The 27,614-nt window shown below is 37.6% G+C and overlaps 1 pseudogene; it reads left to right on the forward strand.

Annotated features, from left to right (window-relative positions):
• Nucleotides 1–657: 657 nt before the first annotated feature.
• LOC118832247 lies at nucleotides 658–6,080 on the forward strand (annotated as a pseudogene).
• Nucleotides 6,081–27,614: the final 21,534 nt, after the last annotated feature.

Raw genomic sequence — 27,614 nt, forward strand, 5'->3', positions numbered from 1 at the left:
ATTTTTTTCTTCTTTTTGAGGACATTCTTGCTCTCTCAACATGACTTCTTATGATCTTGTTATGTCTCTGAGAACGTGTGATTTAAAACAAAAATGTTCAAAAGTTCCCAATTGCCATGGAAAGTTTTATAAAGCCAGTTTTTTGAAGGGCAATATAGTTCTTATCTTTCTCCACAAGAGGAAAAGTCTATAGAGGAACAATTAAATAACACCATCTTTCATACTTCTTTGTGTATTTTGATATCATTGCAGATATATTGTCTTCTCTTTCTGGGTATATTCCTGTCATTCACATACTTGAAATCTATACTCTGAGACCTCATTTAAATTTGCTTTGCTTTTTCTGAGACAGTTTGTAAAATAAGTGAACTGCCACAGTTGGAATGTAATGCTCAGATGAGTCTTTATAATTAGATGATCAGTCCGCCTTTACCATAGCTACTCTTGTAAATATCTTATTAGAAGTAGAGCAAAAAATTGCTCTTTAAAAAGAGATGCGTGGTTTACATGTGATTCTGGAAATTCTCATTGTCCCAGGAAGTGTTTGAACTTTTGAGGTAATCATAATTATGCTCAAGCCACTGTGCTGTAAATCCTGTAACAAGAGTCACAAGGCAAATTCGCAAAGTTCTCAATAAGGACAGACTAAAAGAGAAAATGCCACAGAGAGAGCCCAGAGAGCAGCTCCACCACTGCCACTGGCCTAGTCACCCTCACACTCTAGGAGGGGTCGTGGCTGTCACAGCAGGCCCCAGGAACCAGACCCAGCAGCTGCCCCCCTCCCTCAACATTGCCGATACCAAGCCCAGCATCACCAGCAGCAGAGGAGGGAGCGGCGGTCCAGGTGGTCTCATATGGTGGGGACCAGAAGGTCATCCCAATGAAGGTTTTGGGAACAGTAAAATGGTTCAGTGTAAGAATCAGCTGTGGTTTCATCAACAGGAATGAAACCAAGGAAGATGTATTTGTATGCCAGACTGCCATAAACAAGAATAACCCCAGGAAATACCTTCGCCGTGTAGGAGATGGAGAGACCATGGAGTTTGATGTTGTTGAAGGAGAAAAGGGTGCAGAGGCAGCTAATTTTACCGGCCCTGGTAGTATTCCAGTTCAAGGCAGTAAATATGCAGCTGACCATAACCATTCCAGACACAATCTACGTTGTAGGGGTCTCCATGGAACTAACAGCAGAATTACCAGAATAGTGAGAATGGGGAAAAGAAGGAGGGATCAGAGAGTGTTCCAGAATGCCAGCCCCAACAACACCATCCCTACCACAGGCAGCAGTTTCCACCCTACTACATGTGGAGACCCTATGGGTGTCAACCACAATATTCCAACCCTCCTGTGCAGGGAGAAGTAATGGAGGGTGCTGAGAACCAGGGTGCAGGAGAGCAAGGTAGACCAATGAGACAGAATATGTATCAGACAGACAGACAGACAGACAGACAGATAGATAGATGGAGGCTGAGCCAAGATGGCTGCAGGAAAGCAAGGACTTGCTGAGGGATCTCCCCCAGGACCCTCCAAACACCAATAAAAATGGCTCTGAGCAAATTCTAGAACCGCAGAAGCCAGGAAATAGCAGAGTGAAGCAGGGCTCCAGCCAAGGACAGCCTAGATGGTCACTGGGTAAAGTCTATCAAACACAGAGCTGGGAGCAGAGCAGAGCAGAACCCAGCATGGGCTACGCCTGGACCAACCAGACCAGGAGCCGGGCAGAATGGGCCCTAGCACTCTGAATCAGTGAGCTGTGGCAGTTCCCAGACTTCTCAACCCACAAACACCAAAGATAACAGAGAAGGTTAGTGGGAAAAGCTGTGGGGCCAAGAGGGCAGGGAGGGAAGAATGAAAGGAGTTTGCAGTTAGGCCACCGCCCCTGAGGCAGCAGGGGTGGTGCAGAACTATAGAACTACAGCTACAGTTGCTTCTGGCCCCAGGCCCACCTGGTGGGGGGAATTAAGTGGCAGATCAGAGCAGGAGTGCACAGCCTGCTTAAGATCTGAGTCCAGTCCAGGTTGGCAGTTCTTGGGGAAGTTGGAGCACTGGTGTGGCAGAGCTTGCTGTGTAGAACTAGCTCTGAAAACAGCAGCACAGCTGCTTGGGACAAAGTACTCACTACTCTACAAGCACTCATACCCTGACAAAAAGCTCAAGGGTTGAGTAGTTGGCTGGGAACATGGCCAGGCAGTGAAAATGGACTCAGATTCAGACTCAAACTTTGGAATCATTCTTTGGTGACAAAGAAGATCAAAACATACAGCCAGAAGAAGTCAACAAAGTCAAAGAGCCTACATCAAAAGCCTCCAAGTAAAACACGAACTGGTCTCAGGCCATGGAAGAGCTCAAAAAGGATTTGGAAAAGCAAGTTAGAGAAGTAGAGGAAAAATTGGGAAGAGAAATGAAAATGATGTGAGAAAACCATGATAAACATGTCAATGACTTGCTAAAGGAGACAAAAAATACTGAAGAAAACAATGCCTTAAAAAATAGCCTAACTCAAATGGCAAAAGAGCTCCAAAAAGCCAATGAGGAGAAGAATGCCTTGAAAGGCAGAATTAGCCAAATGGAAAAGGAGGTCCAAAAGAGCACTGAAGAAAATGCTATCTTAAAAATTAGAGTGCAGGAAGTATTAGCTGGTGACTTTATGAGAAATCAAGATATTATAAAACAGAAACAAAGGAATGAAAAAATGGAAGACAATATGAACTATCTCATTGGAAAAACCACTGACCTGGAAAATAGATCCATTAGTATAGATATTATAGATCCAAATATTAAATAAATAAATAATAAAGAAAAAAGAAAAAAAGAAAAAAAAATAGATACATACATACATACATACATACATACATAAAGATAGATTGATTCTCCAGGGGCCTTCTTGATTAAAGACAGCCCAGAGAGGAAGGTAATGAAAAAGACAAAGAGAGCCAAGGAGATGAGATCCAGGGTCAGTGGCCACCTCAATGTCAGTACCGCCATAACTACATATTCCTAGTCACTCTCTGGAACTACAGACCTGTATTACATCATTTTTGTATATTTCAAATTGGATTTGAGGTATGGGATAATTCTTTTTCATGAATTCCATATTTTATTATTTATTTTCTTTTTACTTTTCAGCATTGATTTCCACAAGATTTTGATTTGCAAATTTTTCTCCCCATTTCTACCCTCCCCCCCCACTTCGGGATGGCATATATTCTTATTGCCCCATTCCCCTGTCAGCACTCCCTTCTGTCACTGCATTTCCCCCTATCCCCTTTACCCTTACTTTCTTGTAGGGCAAGAGAGATTTCAATGCCCCATTGCCTGTATGCCTTATTTCCCAGCTGCATGCAAAAACAACTTTATTTTGAGCATCTGCTTTTAAAAGTTTGAGTTCCAAATTCTCTCCCTCTTCCTTTCCCACCCACCCTCCCTAAGAAGGCAAGCAATTCAACATAGGCCACATGTGTATCATTATGCAAAACACTTCCACAATAGTCATGTTGTGAAAGACTAACTATACTGCCCTCCATCCTATCCTGTCCTGCTTTATTCATTTTTCTCCCTTGACCCTGTCCCTTTTCCAAAGTGTTTGCTTTTGATTACCTCCTCCCCCATCTGCCCTCCCTTCTATTGTCTCTCCTTCTTTATCCCCTTCCCCCTGCTTTCCTGTATGGTAAGATGCCTGACTGAGTGTGTGTGTTATTCCCTCCTCAAGTCAAATCTGATGAGAGCAAGATTCACTCATCCTCCCTCCCCTGTCCCCTCTTCCCTTCCAACAGAACTGCTTTTTCTTGCCACTTTTATGCATGATAATTTACCCCCTTCTATCTCTCCCTTTCTCCCTCTCTCAATATATACCTTTCTCATCATCATTTATTTTTTACATATTATCCCTTCATATTCAACTCACCCTGTGCTATATATATATATATATATATATATATATATATATATATATATATGTATGTATGTATATGTATATTCCCTTCAACTACCCTAATACTGAGAAGGTTCTCATGAATTACACACATCATCTTTCCATATATGAATGTAAACAAAACAGTTCAATTTTTGTAAGTCCATTATGATTTCTATTTCTTGTTTACCTTTTCATGCTTCTCTTGATTCTTGTATTTGAAAGTCAAATTTTCTATTCAGCTCTGGTCTTTTCACTGAGAAAGCTTGAAAGTCCTCTATTTTATTGAAAATCCATTTTTTTTGCCTTGGAGCATGACACTCAGTTTTGCTGGGTAGGTGATTCTTGGTTTTAATCCTAGCTCCTTTGACCTCCAGAATATCATATTCCAAGCCCTTTGATCCCTTAATGTAGAAGCTACTACGTCTTGTGTTATACTGATTGTGTTTCCACAATACTCAAATTGTTTCTTTCTGGCTGCTTGCAGCATTTTCTCCTTGAGCTGGGAGCTCTGGAATTTGGTGACAATATTCCTAGGAGTTTTCTTTTTTGGGATCTTTTTCAAGAGGTGATTGGTGTATTCTTTCAATGTCTACTTTACCCTCTGGTTCTAGCATATCAGGGCAATTTTCCTTGATAATTTCTTGAAAGATGGTGTCTAGGCTCTTTTTTTGATCATGGCTTTCAGGTAGTCTAATAATTTTTACATTATCTCTCCTGGATCAGTTTTCTAGGTCAGTGGTTTTTCCAATGAGATATTTCAAATTGTCTTCCATTTTTTTCATTCCTTTGTTTTGTTTTATAATTTCTTGATTCTTAATAAAGTCACTAGCTTCCACTTGCTCCAATCTGATTTTTAAGGTAGTATTTTCTTCGGTGGTCTTTTGGACCTCCTTTTCCATTTGGCTAACAAACTGCTTAAGACTCACCTTCCCTTTGTTTAAAAAGGATTCTAAGAGCAGTAGTATTTCTCCTATGATCACTCTCTTACTGCTACTAATGTGAGATTCTGTTACAACACATTTTTGACTAAGAAACTTTGTGATATCTAAGAATTCTGCGATAACTAGAAACTTGGTTACAATACTCTGGAATTAGTGTTACTTAAGGACTTTTTCACTAACTTAGTAAAGTTTTATCAACAAGGGTAGAAATGCATGTGAGCCACTTAGGGCTCGCTTTGTAAATGTTCCTTAAGCAATGTGAGAATGTTATTTTGTTATTTGATTAATATCATGCTTGTCTAAAGTTTTGTTACAATTAATGATGCTAAAAAGAAGAATGTTTTTTGGTTTGTTTTGTAAATGCCATCAAAGAAACATGGCATGACTAAAAGGTTAAGATTCTGTATGCATTGTGTTAAAAATTGACAATTTAATGTATTTGTGTATGTAGTGAAGCCTGTTATTAATTCCTTAAGTGACATCTCATCCTCCTAGTGAGGAAATTAATAATGGATGTATGTAAAATGTAAGATACCGGCTTCCATTGTGAATTTCTTAAATATGACAATTGGCCATGGTTCAAATTTTGAGTTTGTAAAAATGATCAGGGTTATACAGATTAGAAATGGTAAATTAAAGTTGTGCTAAGGTCACTCTTGTAGGAGAAAGGACAGAACGCTGATTCCTATGAGAAGACAAGAAGAAGAAGATGCTGTGCTGGAGATGGTGGAACAGACACAAAGGACCAGAGGATTTCATTGACAATGTTCCTTGCCAGACAGCTGTATAAGAAAGGACTTTTTGAATCTTAAAGAGACAATTGCATTTTTTATTTCTTTTTGAGTCTATGTATTTATATTCATAAAGGGGACTGCCCCCTTTGATTTGTCAATGCATTGATCAATCCTTCCCATATTTACTTAAATGGGTGATGGTTAAGGGGAAGAATTCGCATGTACCTATAATGGTGAAGTTTCTACAAAAGAGAAAAGGAGGGATTGATTGGAATGCTGAAATAGTGAAACACCTCTTTTCCTGGTATTGATCCAGAGGGGGTGGTAAAAACAATTATTGATATTTTCAAAAATTTAATTCATTTAATAATTTTTGACTATTTTCCATGCACTACCTTATATTCTTTATTTGATCATACTCATTTTTTATCTACCTTGTGTCCTTAGGATAATGAATGCTATGATGAAGCCACTCCTAGCAACAACCCATGAAGTGAAATTACAGAATAAAAAGGGGAAGATGTGGAGAGACAGCTATATCCTGTTTAGGCCTTATTAGGCCTCTGCAAAGCAGCCTTTTTAGATCTCTGCATGGCAGGATCAATTGAGGAAGGGTTTATGCAAGGCAAAAGGCCACATTTAGGATAAGAAGATGAGGCAAAGAAAACCCACTTTTGCAGCTGATTATCTACATGGGAAAGAGTAGAAATGTTTCAGTTTGTTAGCCTGTAGGAGACTGGTGTCTCATTCCCACAAACAAAGAAACAAAAAATATTAACCAATGCTCCATTGTACTCTTCTAAGAAGTCAGGATGACTCAGCAATTAACCTGTATGAAGTACTGTCAGTAACTCCATTAAAATTAGTCTATAGCCTGACTATACTACTCTCCTAGCCCCATGTCTTTGTCTTTTTATGTCAATTACTTCATCATATATTCACACCATTGCTGGTACAACTTCCCACTATCTGAAGAACCCCCTGTAATAGCCTGCCCCACTAGTACCTTCTATCTGATATCACATTCCATCTACTTTGTATACATCATACCTGTGGTAGTTATTCCTTTAGGATAACACTGTATTTTTGACATTTTTATATCCCCAGTGTTTAGCATTGTGCCTGCCACATAGTGAGCACTTAATAAACACTTGTTGACTCAGTTTACTGCTAAAGCTATCTTTGCTGGAACTTCTTCAAAAAATAGTGTTAGCTCTTTTTTATAAAGGTGTTCATTTCTTCCATTAGCCAGGCCTACAGTCACCTGGCCAACTCAGAAAAGGGTTGCTCAGATCCATTTGTTTCTAAAACTACTGCCTCATATGAGCTCAGGGGAGATTTCACAACATTCTTTGTATTTTTTCTTTGATTGGGGCAAGTATATCGCATCATCTTAGTGGAAGCTAGTGTGGGAAATATGCGAATTCCCCTGAAGCTGCCCTAAGACTTAAGGATTCTAAAGGGGGTGGGACAGAACTGACAGCTGCTGTCCTAAATTTCTTCTTCACACCCAGGTTGCTATTCTTTTTAATAGAACAAAGTGGAAAATTACCTCCTCCTGATAAAAGGAAACTGGTTGAGGGAAACGTTTTTATCTTAGCATAAAGATACAACAACATGCATTGTTCATTCTCTTTCTTCTTCTGCCACATGGGAAAGAAAAGAGAGGAGCCAGAAGGAAGAACAGTTATCTTTTAGATGATCTGAGGTGCTAGAAAGTCAAACTAAGCCCATTCTTTTAATCAGTACTGACATCTTAAGCAATAGATTGCCTGCTGCTGACAGCTGGGTAGGAAAAAAATACACCAGATTCCTTTGATGCCAAACTAGCCTAAAACCCACAGAGGGTTTAGGCCCATTATGGGCCTCAATTCTTAGCAATTGACAATAGGGGTACCAGAATGCAAGGACAAAGAAGGATATGAACAGCTTCACATGATTTTTGCTTAAGCCATGCCTATTGCTAAGCCACCATCCAAAGAGTCATGTAGAAAACACAAGAAAATGATAGGTGAAGGAATTTTTGATATGGTATAAATAGGAGCACACACTCAGTTACCATTTCTCCAACAAGCAGTTGACTTGTGTGTTTTCTTTGATTTCTTCTGGGCCAGAGACAAAGTTACTTATCCTTTCTATTACACGGAGATTGAGGGCACTGTAAGGCAAGTGCCTGGCAGTTTCTAGCCATTACTGAGAATATAAAACTGATATAACTCATGTGATCTTGTGGGGTTGCTATAGTAGTGGTGCCCCTGATGAGGCTTACCACCAAAGTAATTTACTCAGAATTATGTCCAAGTGTGCTAGCCTTGAATGATCTTATTCCTAGACCTGCCCTCTGATTAACAAGAAATAATAGTAGAGAAATGCAATATATTCTAAAAGTGAAGAACTCATAGAGTTGTAACTCCAAAATATTTTTCAAAAAATAGTGCCCTAAACAGAGTCTAGAGGTAAAACCAGAGATACAATAAACTCTTTACAACAGTAGGATTAGTGAGAAAGGTATGAAATTGTACCTAGTTTATTTTTTAAACCATTCTATAACATTTATTGCTATAATTATATAGCGAAAACTACAGTGACTACACTATAAACTACACTTTCTGATGAAAAAAATTCAACTCTGAAAATTAATTATGTTTCTCTGAATCACTGGTAAAGCTTAAACCTTGCAGTTCGGTTCACAGGATCACATGGATCACCAGGCTTGGCACCTGACAAGTGCTTAGCGAATGCTGGTGGAATTTAATTCATTTCAATGAATCAAGGTACTTACTGCCACCAAGTGGCAACATAATCTGTCAGGAAAAAGTGTCTGGGGAAAAGCAATTGCTTGAGTACCGAACCACAAACATGGCAATTAGCTAGATTGTACTTTGTACGTGTCATAATCAGTTCTTTGTACATGGCTTGTCATCAGTGTGTATGGATTAAATCTATGATCATTATATACTGATCATATACTATGATCATTATGTCAAACATCAAGGTCAAAAAGTCTAGTTACTCCTAGAAGTAAATGAAGCTGAGCTCATGTCTTTTTATATATATATATATATATATATATATATATATATATATATATATATATATATATATATATATACATATATATATAGTTTTTTTACATGTTATATAGAAGCATAGCTTTGAAATGAATTCTGAAGAATCATATTTAATTGTCAAGTTAAGTCACATTTGGTGTTAATTCCTCAGAATATTGATGTTCAAGAACTTGTTGGATTTATAGGGTAGAAAAATACAATGGCAGTTTCATTTAATATATTTTTTTCCAGAAACTACCATTTCTGATGGCAATTGGCAAAAATAAAAATTTTAGTTTTATATACATGCATATGTATATAGTAATTTTTATTAGCACAATTTTCAAAAAATCACTTTCCAATACTTTAATGTAGTCAGATTTATTGTAATAATAACTTTTAGGATTAAAGATTAATAGAACTGAATATCTCATGTACCTCATTTGTGATTAATATCATCAACAAAGGCTTCTCTTAGATTTACATACTACTTGTATCCATTTTTATTTTTTGAAAGGCCAAAACCTTAGGGAAAACAGATATTGATGATAATATAAGATATGAGAGGAAGTATTGGTTTAGTGGAAAGAGCCCGAGTTTTAGGCTCATGGGGCTTCCACTAACATACTGTGTGACCTACAGCAATACCCCCAATTGCTTGCTCCATTGCTCTATGCTGCATGTTTCTCATTCAGAAAAAAGTAGCAATTCAACAAACAAAATGTGCATCTGTTCCATGGTAGCAGTTTGCAGATTCATCACACACTGGAATGGGTCCCAGAGTGCAAGATTTATTCCTTTCAGCTGCCTGAATGACTGACTCTAGCTTAGTTAGTTTGATAAACTTTGTCTGTAGTGTGTAGCATCAACCATGAAGGCAGCTAAAACTCTTACATTCACTGAGAAGTCAGAAAAGGGTGAAACATTTCTTGATAACAGAGCTATGGCCATGGCTTATAGAGAAATACCCAAACAACTGAGTACCCTCCTTTTTCAAAAGACATAAGACACTTCTAGAATTGAAATACGGGGTACACAAATGTTCCAATAGAAAATTTAAACTTCTATAATTTTCTTTACCTCTGCTAACCACACAGATGAGCCCTAAGAAAGAATTTAATTAAATAAGTATTTATTAAATGTTTACTATCAGTAAGACTCTATGCTACATGCCATAGTAAAAGATTCACAAGGATAACCCTAATCTTCAAGATGGTTAAAGTTATTTAAATAGTTATTGATATTATGGTTTTTATATTTCCTTTCATTACCAATAAATCTCTTTCTACTCACCCTCTCAAACAATCATCTTTTTCAAAACAATGATTAAAAAAGAGAGAGAAAAAAGTTGAGTAAAACTAACCGAAACATCAATCGAGACAGCAATAGTCTTTCACTTTTGCAAGTATAGAGAGAAGTATATTCCCATATCTCTTTGTTTTGGGTAATAAAATTTTATTGTTATTTTTTATTTTTATTCCATCTACATTTCCTACCTCTACCTTCTGCTCTTGGAACAGAGGAAGACTGGAGGTTTTCTAGGTAGTGTCTTTTCTTCTTCCAGAGAGCAATTCCTACTACTTACATACCTCTCTCAATCCTGCCCTAAGAAAAATCTTTCTCTTCACATTTAGGCCTTAGGGAGAAATGAATGAAGAAATGCAACCCAATGGCCCAGTCTTGCCTCAGGGAGTAAATGGTGCATTGATTCATTAAAAGCTTTAAAGGCAAAAGCCAGATAAAATTTAATTATCCTTTCTGGGGGGAAATTTTTGAGAATTAATAATGAATGAAAATTCAGACACATTCTAGCCTTCACCCAGGAGAATGCATAACAGCCTTCAATCAGGATTCAAAAATTCATCCTGATTTGTATCTCTGTGTACCACAAACCATTCATCTGCACTATCTCATATGGTGTCTTGTGAACAAGCAAGGAAAAAATTTAATTCAACATATAATATTTGAATTGATGAGATTTTATCCAGCAGTCAAAAATTCATACTACTTGATGCAAATTATGAAGGCAACTTTAAAGATCAAGAAAATGTTGGAGTAGGAAATCATCTTGCTGGAAGAGATATAGAGAATATGAAAGAGAGGGGGAAAAGTATAAATATTGTCTTTTCCTGAAACTCAGATTATCATAGTTTTAGTCTCTTGTTCCTTCTAACATCAGATGGCATCCACATATTTGTTCCCTCCTTTGGTCTTGCTAGCCAGTGGTAGCAATGGTTACTGACATAGTCCCAGCACTTGCCACCCTGGTGACAACATGAACCATTACCTGATACCTCCTCTGACTTCTGTATCTCCTCTCTTTTTTTAATCACATTTCCAGATTTTTGTCTTTATTTTTTTATTACCTACTCCACTGCTCCAAGCAAGGCATCTTAGTCTCTCATAATAATGACTACAAGAGGTTTCATTCTGACTCATGAAAAATAAAATCCTATCATTTCAGAGAGAGGCCACAATTGTTGATACATTAGAAGTCAATTGTGCTTCAATTCCTGTGAGCCTAGGCTGACAAAATATATTCTATTCCAAAGAACTTTTTTTCTTTTTTTCTTGAAGGAGGGGGTTAAGACAAATAAGTAATCATGATTCCTGTAAAGGCTTCATTAAGAATACATACATTCAAATTTGGCATGCCATTTCTAAGAGATTGCCCAGCTTTGGCTCACCATCTATTGCAATCTTTGACAGTGTCCAAACAATTCAGTAAATTCAAAGGATACCCATTAAGCCCAAAACTATATACTATGGTTGTGTTGGTCAATTCAATGAAGGAGAAAACTGAGAAACTAAAGATACTTTTCTTCCAGAGAACTTAGTCTGGGTGAATTTCCAGAGAAATTTCAGTTCTAAAAGCAATCTCACTAGGTGTTCAGATTTATATCTCTGATTCATGATCAATGTGATGATAATACTATCACCTCTGATTCACAATCAATGTGAAAAATTATCCTAGGCAATTTCTTCTAGCACAAGAAATAATTAAAATTACATATTATATTTAAACTGCAGTGAAGTTATTAATGGAATGATTACTTTGCTGTAATTTTCAAAGCTTAAGTACTCTACTAAGAGAACTGAATGAGCAGCTTTGGCCTGCCCTTTGTGTGTAACCATGTTGGGTAACTTTTAATAGCCAATTCATATTTATCTTTTAAGGCAACCAGTGAAGAATACTCTACCCTGGTATAATTAAGCAATAATCATTACTCAGCTTTAATTCTTTTTTCTGCCTGTTCAATATTAATTGTCTAAGAAATATATAATGAAATGTCTGATTTTGAAGGCATTTTAATTAGGGGTGAGAATGAGAGACCAAAAATCTAAAAGCAACAAAATTAAAATAAAATAAATTGACTCATGGGCTAAAAAAAAAACCTCATAGCTTACTAGGATTTTTCCAACTAGCAGTGGTCTCACCTTTCTCTAATTTTTTGATTCCCCATGATTTCATCTCCTACATACATAATTTTTAACATGTATTATGCTTATTTTTTGCATATTTCTTATTCCCTACAACTCAATCCAATTAAAAACGTGTACTAAGCATTTCAAAGTACTACACTAGTCCTAGTCACTAGATTTTGGTGGGGGGGGTAGAGGCCAACAGCTGTGATTGGTACAGGGAACTATGAATGAGGACATTCCCGTTATATCAAGACAACTCAGTACCACATTAGCATAATGTTCTTCAATTTATATACTTAGAAAACTGCCAGAGGTGCTGAGAATGATTTGCCCAGGGTTACACAGCTAGTATGTATCAGAGCCAGAATTTCAATTCCTGTCTCTTGACCCCAAGTCTGGCTATCTGCTATGTTATACTGTCTTTGTCACTGAGGACTCAAATACAAAAAAAAAAAAAAAACCACAACAAAAACAAAAAAAAACACAACAAAAACCCAACTAAATAGTTATTGTATTAAAACTTAAATTCTTCATAGGTTGGAGGGGAAGGACATAAAATGAAAGGTGCAATACATGTTCTTCAATGAGTGATTTCATTTAATTTGTTTTTTTGTCACTAAGTGTGTTCCATTCAACCACTATGTGTCTTGGAATTTGAAACATTTGTTTGTTTGTTTCTCAGAAAGTTTATCCATGGATTCTTCCAAGTGACACCATTTTCTGTTTCCAAAAGTTCTTGAGAGTTTTCTTGTGTTATTTCTTAAAAAATGCTCTCCTTCTCCCTTTTCCCCCTCCCCCTCTTCTTCTTCCTTCTCCTCCTCCTCCTCCAAAAATATGTATTCTTTAACTTTATTCCATTTTTCTTCTCTTCCTCCAGATTAGACTTCAGTATATTTGTATTCTCTACCAAAAAGAAATCAATGAGAAATGTGTTCCCTCCTTCACATCTTTGGTGAGACTCAGCACATGGATTCTAGTTTTCCCATTATTCCAATTATTTCTGCTATGCAGAACATCAATTCTGCTTTAGTGGTTCTTATTTCTTTCTTCAACCATCCAGGTACATTTTGCTGTGATTCAATACTATCTTGATATCTACAGAGTCCTCTGCATCATCAGATGTTGGTTCAATTTCATTTGTCCTATAGGATTTATTTAAAAATGTTTGTACTTGCTTAGAATTTGTGTTGACCATATTACTTTCTGTTTTAATATGTTTCCTTTCCTACTGATTTATCTGGTTGAGATAAAAATACTTAAGTACTTCTAATTAGAATTAATTACATTTTCTTAGGCCTGAGTTCTTTACTAATATAAGTCTTTTCCCCTTATATTTGGTCTCCTGCTCTTTTCATGGAAGATCTCCTCAGAACTGGATTTCAATGTTATCTCAACCTCCTCCCATATTTCAATATTCATTTGTCATTGGTTTCACACTTTGCCCCAGGTCACTTCTGAGGGGATAGAACTGGGCCCAGGTGAATGTCTGTCCTCTTTCCTTCAGGCCTGGTCAACTCTCCCTGTCACACAGGTGAGCATGTTGTCAATTTTTCCATAGTTCAATTAATTTCTTAGTTCTCTTCTCACAATGATTGTGCTATACTGCCTTTCCAGACAGAAGAAGCCTGAAATTTCTTGTAACCAGGAACAGGCCAAGTTGAGTTCTACCATTTGTTGTCATAGAATTATGTGGTGAGATCAGGGGCAGAGTGTGTTAAAAAGACTACAGCACCAGTGAGGAAATTATTGAATGCATCCCAGGGTGCAAGCCCATGGGAATAGTTGTGCTACTCTGTCAGAATATGGAGGATAATAGGAGTGGGTTGCTTAGTGAATTAGGGATGAGCAATTTGCTTTTTCTGATGGCATTTCATTAGTTTATTATTTCATTAGAATGAATGACTTCTTGTCCTCTGGACACAGATGAAATTACTTTTGCATAACTATTTTTGGGGGGGAGTGAGTTTTGAGATGTCAGTGCTGGAGAAAAAAGTCTAGTCCTATATCTTGTGGATCATGTGACATGGAAGTCCATCATTAGTAATTTCAAGAGAAGTACTAGCAACTGGGTGGGAGAAATAGGAAAAGCCAGAAAGATATAAGAGGTGAAACTTTAGCTATGCTTTGGAGAATGATGCTAGGGTATAAAGTCCTGAAGGTGAGGATCTGATTATATATCATAGTGGCTTGTCCATAGTAAGCAGTTCAGTGGCATAATGGCTAGAGAGTGGGACTTAGACACGTAAAAGCTTGAATTTAAATCCTGCTTCAATGACTTATCAGCTATGTAATCATAGCTATTACTTAATCTCTTGCAGCCTCAGTTTCTTCACTTGTAAAATGAGATTAATAAAAGCAGCTATTTAACAAGACTATATGAATCAAATAAGATATATGTAAAGATCTACACAATGTAAAAAGCATACATAGCAATCGCTGTCGCTATTATTTGTCTAATTATTACTGAGTGAATAGTTAAATGTCTGAAATGACTTGTCACAGGAGTATGCAGGTATTGGCTGCAGATATAACTCAAACAAGAACTCAATGTATAGGAATTCACAATTTTAGAATTATACAATATGGAACTTATGACTAGTGACTCTTTGAAACTCTTAGGTCCCCTAAGCCTTGACTTTCAATAATTATGATCTTCTAATGTTTCATTTGTTTCTTTATTCTAGTAAATATTTTCCCTTTTATTTTATTCCTTTGTGTTTTAAACTGAGATTTCTAGTCGTTTCCTTTATCTCTACTTCATCTTTTCAGTAAAACTAAAATAATTTATCATTTTCAGTTAATACCCACAAAATCCTAGGAAACAGGGAGTAGGAAATCAGACATCTATATATCCTTTCATAGTCTGGAAGGTGGGAAGTTTAAGGTGAGGAGAGTAAGAAAAAAGACAAGTGCCTTTTCAGTAACGTATTCTCTTGTGCTCAAGTGCCACTTTTCCTTTACTTGTTTAACAAGTCTCTGAACCAGAAAATAACCCTAGAAATTTTAGTTTCATCTTTATACATTATTTTGATAATGTTCATATTTTGTCATGAAATGAATATTTCTCATTAATATCTATTATTTTAAGCTATTGTTCATTTCTAAAATGTAGTTTTTTAAAAAAAATTCTTTGGACAAAAATTATCTCCAAAGGAATATTCCTGCAGCCATATAAGGTAAGTTGGTCAGGAAATGAGTTTAATAAGCAGAAATTTGCTTTACAGAGATTTTTTTTTTATTTTTCAGAGATTTATTTGTTCTATTATAGGATGGATTCCTGAAATAAGACTTGAAGAGGATAGGAGTATTCTGGAAAATTAAACACAGGCTAAAGAATGAGATCTTTGCTGTGGCTTTGAAAAATAACTCTCCATGCAAATTATTAACAAATTCACCAACAACACATTAGTGACTGATGACAAGTCCCTTATGGGGAACAAATAAATACCCTGTCTTAAGTCCTTGTCAGCGCACTGAACATGAGTGACTGATTCATGAGATGTGATTAAATCATTCTTGGTATGTATCTAAGATACACCTTGAATTTGGTGTGCAAAAACATATCCTGAGGCCAGAGATTAGAGACATAGAGAGAGTTGAACATAGACAGAAACCAGAAACCTTTGGCTAGAAAACACACTTAGGTTCCTGAAGGATGGGAAGACTCTTTCAAACAGTATTAATTAGGGAACTGGCATCATTCTAGGAAATTACAGGAGGCAAAATGACAACAATGTAGAAAAATTCCTTAGCCAAGCCTCAAAGAGAGAAAAGAGGGAAGAAGGAGGAAGAGGAGGAGGAGGAGGAGGAAGAGGAGGAGGAATGAAAAGTTTCACTCAATATTCTAAACCTTTTTTATGAAGAGAAGAGGAAGATTTCCACTCAAATATCTAAGTTTCTAACAGAGAAAAGGAGCGACTATATGATCCACAATTGGTGGCATAATAAGGGACTAAGCTATGAGGTGAAGGAGCAAATATAGACTTTGCTCTCCATTGTTGCTATGAATCACGTGTATATTGTTGCTCTAGTGATATAGTGGGTACCTCTCTAGCAAGCATAAGTATAAAATTGTCTTTCTGGGGGAGACATAGCCTTCCTTAGAGAAGCATTATAAATTTAATATAACCCTAAGGTAAGGAGGTGGCTCCCAGAAGATAAAGTATCACCTCTCTACCAACTTCAAGTACATTCTTCTATTGTTGTCATCTTAATTTTAGTGTGGCATATGTCTGCAAATTCTTGAAGGTAGTGTGGGCTCACTATAGAAAAAGAGTTGAGTGACACTGTCGCAAGTCAAATGTGTTTACCTTTTACGAAGCCCTAACCTTAAAATAACATTATAATCCTGGAAGACTAAGGATACCTGGGAGAGGGTGAGGATTTCTGAGGAGTGGAGTGCTGTCTTGACAGTCTATGAGCTCCTGTGAATTTTTTGTGGTATTTAGATTAGTTCTGTGGAGTGAAATAATGACTGCCTTATATCCTTTCAGACCTGGACATTCAGGGTTCCCTCCCTCCTTTGCTTGCCCCTGTTTCCAGCCCTTTGGTCCAGAACAGTTCTCAGAGCACATCCTCTGGAGCAGTGTATCAAGAAACTACTGTCTTGAGCATGGTCCCCTCCCATTTTGCCCTCCCCCATTTCCCCAGCTCCTGGCCACCTGGAACCTAGCCAGGTTTCTTGAAAGCTCTGGTGACTTGAATAAAATGGGATTTGACAACTCTTTTCCATCTGCTGAGATATGACTACCAGGCTTTGCATTTTAACTTACCTCTGTTTCCTGAAGACAGATAACATTGTCATCTGACCTACTGACAACGTAGGGATACCTCACTCTTACCATTTGCTGTGCCTAGCAGCCCTTAGGAATCTTGGGCTTTTCCATCCTCCCTGCAGCTGTACTTTTTTTTTTCTTTTTTCTTTAATATTTTAGTTGTCAGCATTGATGTCCACAAGATTTTGAATTACAAATTTTCTACCCATTTCTATCCTCCTCCCCACTCCAAGATGGCACATATTATGATTGTGCTGTTCCCCAATCAGACCTCCCTTTCATCACCCCACTCCCCCCCATCCCCCTTCCTGTTACTTTCTGGTAGGGCAAGATAGATTTCTATGCCCCATTGCCTGTATATCTTATTTCCCAGTTGCATGCAAAAACAACTTTTTTTTTGAGCATCTGCTTTTAAACGTTTGAGTTCCAAATTCTCTCCCTCTTCCTTTCCCACCCCTAAGAAGGCAAGCAATTCAACATAGGTCACATGTGCATCATTATGCAAAACCTTTCCACAATACTCATGTTGTAAAAGACTAACTATATTTTGCTCCCTCCTATCCAGTCCCCCTTTATTCAATTTCTCCCTTGACCCTGTCCCTTTTCAAAAGTGTTTGCTTTTGATTACCTCCTCCCCCTATTTATCCTCCCTTCTATTGTCCCCCCTTTTTTATCCCCTTCCTCCTTTCCCGTGGGGTAAGATAACCAATTGAGTGTGTATATTATTCCCTCCTCAGGTCAAATCCAATGAGAGCAAGATTTACTCATTCCCCCTCACTTGTCCCCTCTTCCCTTTCAACAGAACTGCTTTTTCTTGCCACTTTTATGTGAGATAATATGCCACAGTCTATCTCTCCCTTTCTCAATATATTCCTCTCTCACCCCTTAATTTTATTTTATTTTTTAGCTATCAACCTTTCATATTCAACTCACCCTGTGCCCTCTGTCTATATATATCTATATTCCCTTCAACTACCCTAATACTGAGAAAGGTCTCATGAATTACACACATCATCTTTCCATGTAGGAATATAAACAAAACAGTTCAATTTTTGTAAGTCCCTTATGAATTCTCTTCCTTGTTTACCTTTTCATGCTTCTCTTGATTCTTGCGTTTGAAAGTCAAATTTCCTATTCAGCTCTGGTCTTTTCACTGAGAAAGCTTGAAAGTCCTCTATTTTATTGAAAATCCATATTTTGGAGCATGACACTCAGTTTTGCTGGGTAGGTAATTCTTGGTTTTAATTCTAGCTCCTTTGACCTCTGGAAAATCATATTCCAAGCCCTTCGATCCCTTAGTGTGGAAGCTGCTAGATCTTGTGTTTCCACAATATTCAAATTGTTTCTTTCTGGCAAATTGCAATATTTTCTACTTTACCTGGAAACTCTGGAATTTTGTGATAATATTCCTAGGAGTTTTCTTTTTAGGATCTTTTTCAAGAGGTTGATTCTTTCAATTTCTATTTTACTCCCCTGTTCTAGAATATCAGGGCAGTTCTCCTTGGTAATTTATTGAAAGATGATGTCTAGGCTCTTCTTAGGACCATGGCTTTCAGGTAGTCCAATAATTTTTAAATTATCTCTCCTGGATGTATTCTCCAGGTCGGTGGTTTTTCCAGTGAGATAATTCACCTTGTCTTCCATTTTTTCATTCCTTTGGTTCTATTTTATAATTTCTTGATTCTTAATAAAGTCACTAGCTTCCACTTGCTCCAATCTAAATTTTAAGGTAGTATTTTCTTCAGTGGTCTTTTGGACCTCCTTTCCAATTGGCTAATTCTGCCTTTCAAGGCATTCTTATCCTCATTGGCTTTTTGGAGCTCTTTTGATATTTGGGTTAGTCTATTCTTTAAGGTGTTATTTTCTGCAGTGTATTTTTGGGTCTCCTTTAGGAAGTTGCTGACTTGTTTTTCATGGTTTTCTTGCATCACTCTTGTTTCTCTTCCCAATTTTTCCTCTACTTCTTTTACTTGCTTTTCCAATTTTTTTTTTTTTATCTCTTCCATGGCCTGAGACCAAATCATATTTTTCTTAGAGCCTTTTGATGTAGGATCTTTGAATTTGTTGACTTCTTCTGGCTGTATGTTTTAATCTTGTCACCAAAAAAGTAATCTAAAATTTGAGTTTGAGTCTGAGTTTGAGTCTGTATTCATTTTTGCTGCCTGTTCATGTTCCTAGCCAACTACTTGACGCTTGAGCTTTTTGTTGGGGTATGACTGCTTGTAGAGTGGAGAGTATTTTGTCCCAAGCTTTAAGGTCCAATGCTGCTGTTTATAGAGTTACATCTACTCCACCATCACCCCAGGCTGTGTCACAGCAGTGCTCCTCCTCCCCCAAGAACTGCCAACCAGGACTGCAATCCATATCCAAGTAGGGCACAGCAAGAGAACCTGCCTCTGTGCACACAAAGCATTCCTTGCACTCATGCTCTGATGTGCTTCTAGATTCTTCCCACCATGTGGGCCAGGGACTTGGGAAGCAGCTGATGCTGAAGCTCTGGAAGTAAGCTCAGGAGCTTCCTGCCGCTGCCACTGCCACCACTGCTGCATCACCTCCACCACCCCCAGCAATGGGGCCAGATCACTCTAAACTTGATCCCACAGTTTCCCACTAACTGGCTCTTTGGCATTTGTGGGTTAAGAAGTCTGATAACTGCCACAGCTCAATGATTCATGGCCCTAAGGCATGTTCAGGCCTGGTGACTCCCAGTCTTGTCTGTGCTGGCAGGGCCCAGGCTGGGCTGCACTGTGTTCCCAGCACCTTGTGATAGAACCTTCCCAGCAACCATCCAGGCTCTCCTGGGCTGGAGACCTGTTTCCCTCTGCTATTTTGTGGGTTCTGCAGCTCTAGAATCTCTTCAGAGCCATTTTTACAGGTGTTTGGAGGGATTTGGGGGAGAGCTTAAGCAAGTCCCTGCTTTCCAGCTGCCATCTTGGCCTGAAGCTGTACTTTTATTCCCCTGATTAGACCATGGCAGATCAAGTGTTTGCTGACTCTGGTTCTGTCTGAGCTCATTTGGACTTTAAATGTTGGAAATTGCTTCACATTGTTTAAACTATCATAGAAAATGGTCATAGAGCATGTTAATGGCTTGATATAGGCAGTTTTTCTTTTTAGGATTTTGTTTAGTACTTGCTATGCTCAGCACCTGCTGGGTGTCCTCTTCAATAAGGTATTCATGATTTATGCAGTAGGCATAAAGCTTTTACCTAGTCCAAATCAGTCCAACTAAAATTTATTAATTATTTACAATGTAAAACCACTGTACTAGGGATTGAAGATTCAAAGACAAAAGAAAACAATGTTGTTGTTTTGTTGGTCACTTTAGTTGTGTCCAACTCATGATGACCCCATTTTGCAGTTTTCTTGGCAAAGATACTAGAGTGTCTTGCCATTTCCTCCTTAGCTCATTTAATAGAAGAGGAACTGAGGGAAACAGGGTTAAGTGGCTTACCTAGGGTCACACAGCTTTGTAAGGGTCTGTAGCTGAATTTAAACTCATGCAAATGAGTCTTCCAGATTCCAAGACCAGTGTTCTATCCACTGTTCCACCTACCTGTAGTAGTCTCTCTGGTCAAGCAACTTACATTTTACTAGGTGATAAAACAGGTAAATAGATAAGTAAATGTAGGATGATATGATAAGAGAAGGAACCCTAACAACTAGGGACCAAGGGAAAAACTTTGCATTCTAAGAAGTGGAAGTCTATTGCACCCAGGCCTGGGACACAGTCTAAGCAAAGCCACTAAGATTGCAGATCAAATGCCAAATTTGGGTACTAGTAAGGAAGCCATTTTGGCTGGGACATAGTTTTTGTATTCTAAAAGTTTTTTGTATTTTTCATATTTGAATCTTGAGCCATATTTTCTTTGTTGTTCTTCTTCTTATTGCCCTTACTCATACCCATGTGTGCAATGAAGTCACCAAGAATTAAGTGTCTACATTTAATTTGGATGTCTAATCAAGTTCTTCCTAGAATTTCTTTGATTCTTCATCCTTTGTATAGATTATGCATTTGCATAATATGTAATCCATTTCATGATGGTTGTTCTGCTTTTCCTCAGCACATGATTTAGCTTACAGTTTTATGAACTTATCTTTTTTGCCCCTTTACAATTCATAATGAAACCAGCCAACGCTGATAACCCATTTATTTGATGCTTCAAAGAAAGCCTAGGAAATTTATCTGGAATTTTCTTCTATTTTCTGGTTTTCTTGGAATAGATTGGAAATATGGAAATGATTCAGTACCTTCAGTAATATGTTGACTTTTGGTTAGCGAAAAGTGATCTCACATTTAAATAGTAATAATCAATGTTATAGCGAAGTCTAAAAATATAGTAACTGTATTAAGAGTCATAAGATTCCCATTTCTAGCCCTCTATCCTTATTACTATGGAAGCATAAGGGAGTCATACAGGACAATGCCACTTTTTAGGGTTTTGTTATTTGCTTGTTTCTTTCTTTAGTGTCCACAATCTAAAGATTCATCACTTAGAGGCTAATATACTAGCAGTGAGCTCCTCCCTGTATACACAGATGCTGACTCTGGCAGTTTTCAAGAAGGGATCCTCAGGCAGTGTAGGGATTACAGATGTAGCCTGAAGTAGGTCGCTGGATAGATAAGCAAATATGGTACTCATGAACCTGCAGTTCATCCTATTGCTGCCTATAAAATCTCACCACAAGTTTAAATAGGATTTGCACCAGGTAAAAATCTGAAAATTCTCCTACCTTTCATGGTAAATGATCCTGTAAGTGGCAACAGAGGTACTACTCTAACTTAAGATTAATTGATGATATACAGCGAAAGGTCCTATAAAGGCAGACACCCCTTGGAGTTCCTGTGTTTGCCATCTTGTAGTGCTTGCTTTTCCCTTTATTGCAGCATTCAACATTGACTTTTCTGAGGTCCCTATTGCAACATGTTATCCTGTACAGAAGAGATTTTTACAAAAAAAAACCCACAAAACAAACCCCTGCAAGGTACAACTGATATAACAATTCTTCTTTGGTATCATTTTGTAGGTTAATACACACTGAAACTTCAATTTTCTATATATAATGCCTTTCACCCTGAATAGGACTCAAGCACTTTTCCAATCATATTAAGAAACTACTTCCTTTATCACTGAAGTGTAGCCAGGTGGAACCCAGCAGGTATTTGTGGCACACAATGGTACTGCCCATTTGCTGAGAGTAGGATAGGAAAAATGTTTATCCAAAGGCAAGAAACCTTGGGGTTTCTCTATATTTCTTTTACACCTGTGACCCTGATGCTATGTTACTTATTCCCCTGGTACTTTAAAATATCTCATTTAAGATAAATAGTAGATATAGGGAAAATGGACTGGCTACGACTTCAGCCAAATATCCAGCTGCTAGGATCCTGACCTTGGACATCAAAGACCCAGGGGACTTAAAAGAATCATCCCCTTTCTGGTCTTTGCATGAGTCCTCTACCCAACCTAAGAATTTCTAATGTCTATAACAATTCCTGGCAGGTATCAGGTGTTTAATGAATTAATTGATTAATTAACATAGCATCACCTTCCGAAACAGGCAGAAAGGATAACACATGGGTTCATTCTACCGTCCCAGAGAATTGAAACCTCCCTAATAAACTTCTGTTGTTGAATTGTTTCAGTTGTGTCCAACTTTTCATGACCTCATTTGTTAGTTTGTTTGTTTTTGCAAAGATACTGGAGTGTTTTCCCTTTTCCTTCTCCAACTCATTTTACAAATGAGGAACTGAGGCAAATAGTTAAGTGACTTGCCCAGGGTCACATGGTTTAGTAAGTGTTTGAGGCTGGATTCAAAATCATGAAGATGAGTCTTCCTGATTCCCAGCTCATTGCTCTATCCACTGAGCCACCTAGTTGCCCCTCTAATAGACTATGACATTCAAAATCTTAAACAGTCACTCTCAAGAACATCTATGGAGAGAAATCTTGAATTTCTCCTCACTTCAAAAGCCTGATTGGGATCCAAATTTCCATCAATACTCTGATTCTCTCTGGGAACCATTTCAAATATTGTTTCAGAACCTTGACCCCTGACCTCTCAAAGATCTCCTAGTATGAATTATTCATCTTTCTAGCGCAGAACCCCATCTCTGTTCCCAGGTCAGCTACCTTTCTCTTGTGGGGCACCCTTACCTGTCATTCCACAGCCAAGCAAAATAGGGTCTACTTGAGCTTTTAAGATAAAGAAAGACAGTGAACATATTTGGGCCTACTAGATATTTTATTAATAAGATACATTTGGAAATTATAATGTGCATTTTATGTAGCACTATTTAGTCAGTCTGCGGAAGGTATATTTCCTTATTTATGATACTTTGCTCTATATTCTGATACTTTCCCACAACTCCACACACCTCAGGGAATGATAGAACATAGACTGAAGCCACTGCTCTAATATTTTTGTCATGTTTGGGGACTAAGGGCAAGAAGCTTGAAGCTGCAGGAAGTCACATGGTAGATAGGTGTCCAATGGAGGCCAACTGGGAGGAGATTATTATAGAATCATGATCCAAAGAAGGACAAGAAGAGGAGGTAGACTGCAATTTATGTTTTCACCTTGACTGGTACTACCCTCCCACCCTTTTTTTAAACTCTCCTAATCACTGTATCTTTAGTCATTCATTATCCTCCAGCTCTCAGAAGTTTCTCTTCTCATTCTATCCCTGGTACTGTACTAGAGTTTGAGTATTTGCATAAGTAACTGAAACCTTAAGTTATCATAAGTTTTGACCTGTATGCTGGGAGCCAAAATAATAGGTGGAGACAGGGTACAATCAGCTTGTTGTTAAATGTTCTATGTTAGCATTTATACTTCAAAATATGGCCACCGTTACAAATCAGGACTTGATTTATTTTGTTGTTGTTAATTGTCAAGGCTTAAGAAAGTGTTAATAAGTAGATGAAGCTTAAAATGTGAATAAATACACTTTTTTGAGAACTCAATTGTTAAATATTTATCAGCCCACCCCTGATTACATATCCCTCATTTCCTTGAAGACACAGCTCAAACAAGACCTTCTACACGATCACTTTATTAATCCCTCTAAATTACTAGTGCCTTCCTAGTGCCCTACGAGCTTGTTTTTATGTTGAATTTATTGCACATATGTGTACATGGACATATACACATATATAGACATATACTTATAGCCATATATGTGTATATGTGTTTCAAAGATCACACAGTACATTTGAATGACAAGATTATACATATATGTTGTCTATGTAAATATATAACATGGACATATATATGCATTTATAGAAATATATACATAAACAAAAAACATATGTTTATATGGACATATCTGTAAGTCCATAAATTTGTATATGTCTATATGTACATATGTCTCTATATAAATATCCATATATACATGTATATAGATACACATGTTGTCTCTTCAATATAATGTAAACTCCTTGAGAGCAGAGTCACTATTTTTTCTTTGAACGCTGACCATCCAGCACAATGCCTGATACATATTATGTGTGTAATAAATTCTTGCTAATTAATGAGGCAGTGATCACTAGTGACCATGGATCATCACAGAGATCCAGAGGCAAACAGGCAAGTCAGGCAATGGATGCCATTATTTGACTGATGGACAGTGGGGGATTGAGCATGGGCATCAAGGCGTAGATGGGAAAAGAAGCCAGAATTTCAACTGCAAGGGACAAAAGATATGAAAAATAAGTTGTTCAGAGGGTTCCAGACTGGTCTTCAGACATAGGTATCACTTGAAGTCACCCAGAAGAAGCAGTGTGTATTCATTATAATTTAAAATTCTTAGTATACAGATATTCTTGACGTTTCAGGCATTGTGTTATTTTAGCCAATTAAAGCACATAATCTAAAGTGTTTCTGCAAGGTAAACCATGTAATTTTATGTGCAGGTATTCATTTTATGTTATAAGAGGTTGTGATACTCCTAATTTAACTGCTATCCCTTTGCACTTACCTTGGTGTGAGCTGGTCTCTCCAACACTGTCTCATCAACACATTTATTTTGCTCAGATGTCCCCACTGACTACTTCAATGACCCAGGGGAAGACAAGATTTCTCAGCAAAGCTTCAGGTCACTAAATTAGCTTTATTGTTCTGTCCAACTTTGATAGCAAAAGGATGCCTTGGGAAACTGTATTATGGCTTCCACTTTGGCCAGCACCAAAATTAGGTGAAACTGAAAATTTTGTAACTCTTACACAATCTTTTTGTAAATGCGAACTATCTCCATTTCGCAAATAAATCCAATCCTTCTCTCAGCCTTCTTTTCTTTCTCTTCTACTGATTTCCCTTCCTCCTTCTTTTCTAACTGTGGGCATCCAACAAATTCTGCTCTAGGGATTCTGCCCTCCTCTCATTATGCCTTTTTTTCTTGGAGAACTGATATGATGTAAAAATATATGTCTCTAGTTTTTCCTTAATTTTTTTTTCCTTTTCTGAAACACCAGTTGTATATCTCTAATTGCCAACTGTATATGAAGATGTGGATATGTTTGGGCAATGACTTCAAACTTAACATATCTCAATCTGAACTAATTATCATTCCCTAGTACCATTTCCTACTAGTATGCCTCTCCCCAAACAGCTCATCTTTCTTAATTTCTTTGTTTTTTGCAATGAAATCTTTTAAAATAGATTTGTTAATTAGATCACCCTGTCTCAATTTCACATTTATGTGGCTACAGGCTTTAGTGCAGTGGTGGGGAATCTGCAGCCTCGAGGCCACAGGTTCCCCATCCTTGCTTTAGAATATTATCTGACTCCTCCCACTTCTTCACCTCCATAAATTCTACCTTAATAATGCTACACACATACACAAACACACACACACACACACACACACACTCACTCAGTCTCTCTTTGTCTCTCCTCTCTTCCCATCCTCACTTTCATTACTCTTATCCAAGCCTCCAACATCTTATTCCTGAATTATTTTCATAGAGTCAGTTAAGTAGCATAACATATAGAGTGGTGAACTTGAAGTTAGGAAGGCCTGAGTTCAAATTCTGCTTTGGATGTTTATTAGCTGTGTGAATGCCACCAAGTCACTTACCCTCTCTTAGGTTCAGTTTTTTTCACCTGTTAAATGGGGGGGTGCAGTAATAACACTTAATTCACATGGCTATTGAGAAGAACAAATGGAATAACATATTTAAGACCTTTCAAACATTAACAAACCCTATATGTTAGTTGCTGCTGCTTTTTACTACTACTACCACTACTACTACTACCACTACTACTACTACCACCACTACTACTACTACTACTACTACCATTTCTGCCGCTGCATCTACTGCTGCTGCTGCTGCTGCTAATTATTTCTACTACTATTACTTCCACTTTTACTTACATCATTCCAACTGGTCTTTTCTCTGCTTTCTCTCCTTGGCGTGTCTAAGTTGTCTTGGTGGACCAAGGAGTCCAAGCCATCCAACTAGCAGGTGTGATGTGCATGTGGTATAGCCAAATTTTGGGAACAGTCTCTCACAGAATCATCCAGCACATTCCTCTTTTTCTTACACATCCTAAAGATTACTTTCATACATATGTCAATATCTTTAGTTGCATTCCTTCATTGCCTTCCTCTGGCCAACTTCAGAGATGCCCTTTAATTGCCTTTGCTTGAGGAGGTAGGTGCCGCCTTAGCCTTCTCCTATTGGCTCTGCTTCTCCCCCATGCTCCCAACTACAAGTGACTTTATCTATACTATATAGATTTCTCATACACATAAAAAGGATGTCAATATCTTGGTTGATTCTTTTGCAAAGTTCTCTTTATGTTCCAGGGACAGACTAGAAGTCACTACCACCACAATGGCTTGTCAAATATTTTTCCTTCTGAAAAGATGAATTGGGGAAGCAAGAGAGAGCACCGAGTTCCTGAAGTGGAGGGGAGAGGAAAATCTGGAAAGATAAAAGAGAGCAATGGGCAATGAGCATCAGAGGGGGTGCCAGAATCAAACTTCAATGACTAGGGCCATTTTATTACTGCCTGTTCTGTTGCTAGAATTTGGGACCTATTTGGATAGGAAAAGGATATTAAGAATGATGTTCTGGCCTCAACCTCTTTTCTTAGTATTTCCACACACCGTTATTATATTATTTTCCTTTGAAATAATTTGAAGGCAACTCATTAAATTTTTATGGGGGCAGGAGGAAGTGGCAAGTGGTGACTCTTTTTGTATCAGCTGAAGATCACTTTGTATGCCTAGTAAAAGGCTATAAACACATGGTACCAACAAGGCCAGAGGGTTGTTAGTGATAAAAAGATATCAGCACTGGACTAAGGGCAATGTAGTGAGGTAGCAATAAGAAAAAAAAACTAGGCAAAATCAAAAACTACTGCCCCTCACCAGATATGAAATCAGAAGATATGGATTCAAATACTAACTCTGCCACTTCCTACCTGTTTAACTTTGGGAAAATAATTTAAACTTTCTATGCTTCTTTATTCCTCATCTACAAAGTAGGACAAAGTAGGGCAAATTTGAAATGATATTATCCTATCATTTTTCTGATCTATGATAGCACAAGTAACTTCAATTGGAGGATATTGGTCACAGCTTTGCCACTGTCTATGTCACCTTGGGTAAGTCACTTCTCTTCTCTGGGCCTCTACTCTTCCCCCACCCTACCTTCATCACAAAATTACAAAAAGTAGAATTAGATATCTAAAGTCCTTTTTGGCCTTAAATTAGAGTTTATTATTTTTTAAAGAGGGGTGATGTCCTATATTGGAATATTGCTGTG

Source organism: Trichosurus vulpecula, chromosome 9 (genome assembly GCF_011100635.1).
Source record: "Trichosurus vulpecula isolate mTriVul1 chromosome 9, mTriVul1.pri, whole genome shotgun sequence".
Lineage (NCBI taxonomy): Eukaryota > Metazoa > Chordata > Mammalia > Diprotodontia > Phalangeridae > Trichosurus > Trichosurus vulpecula.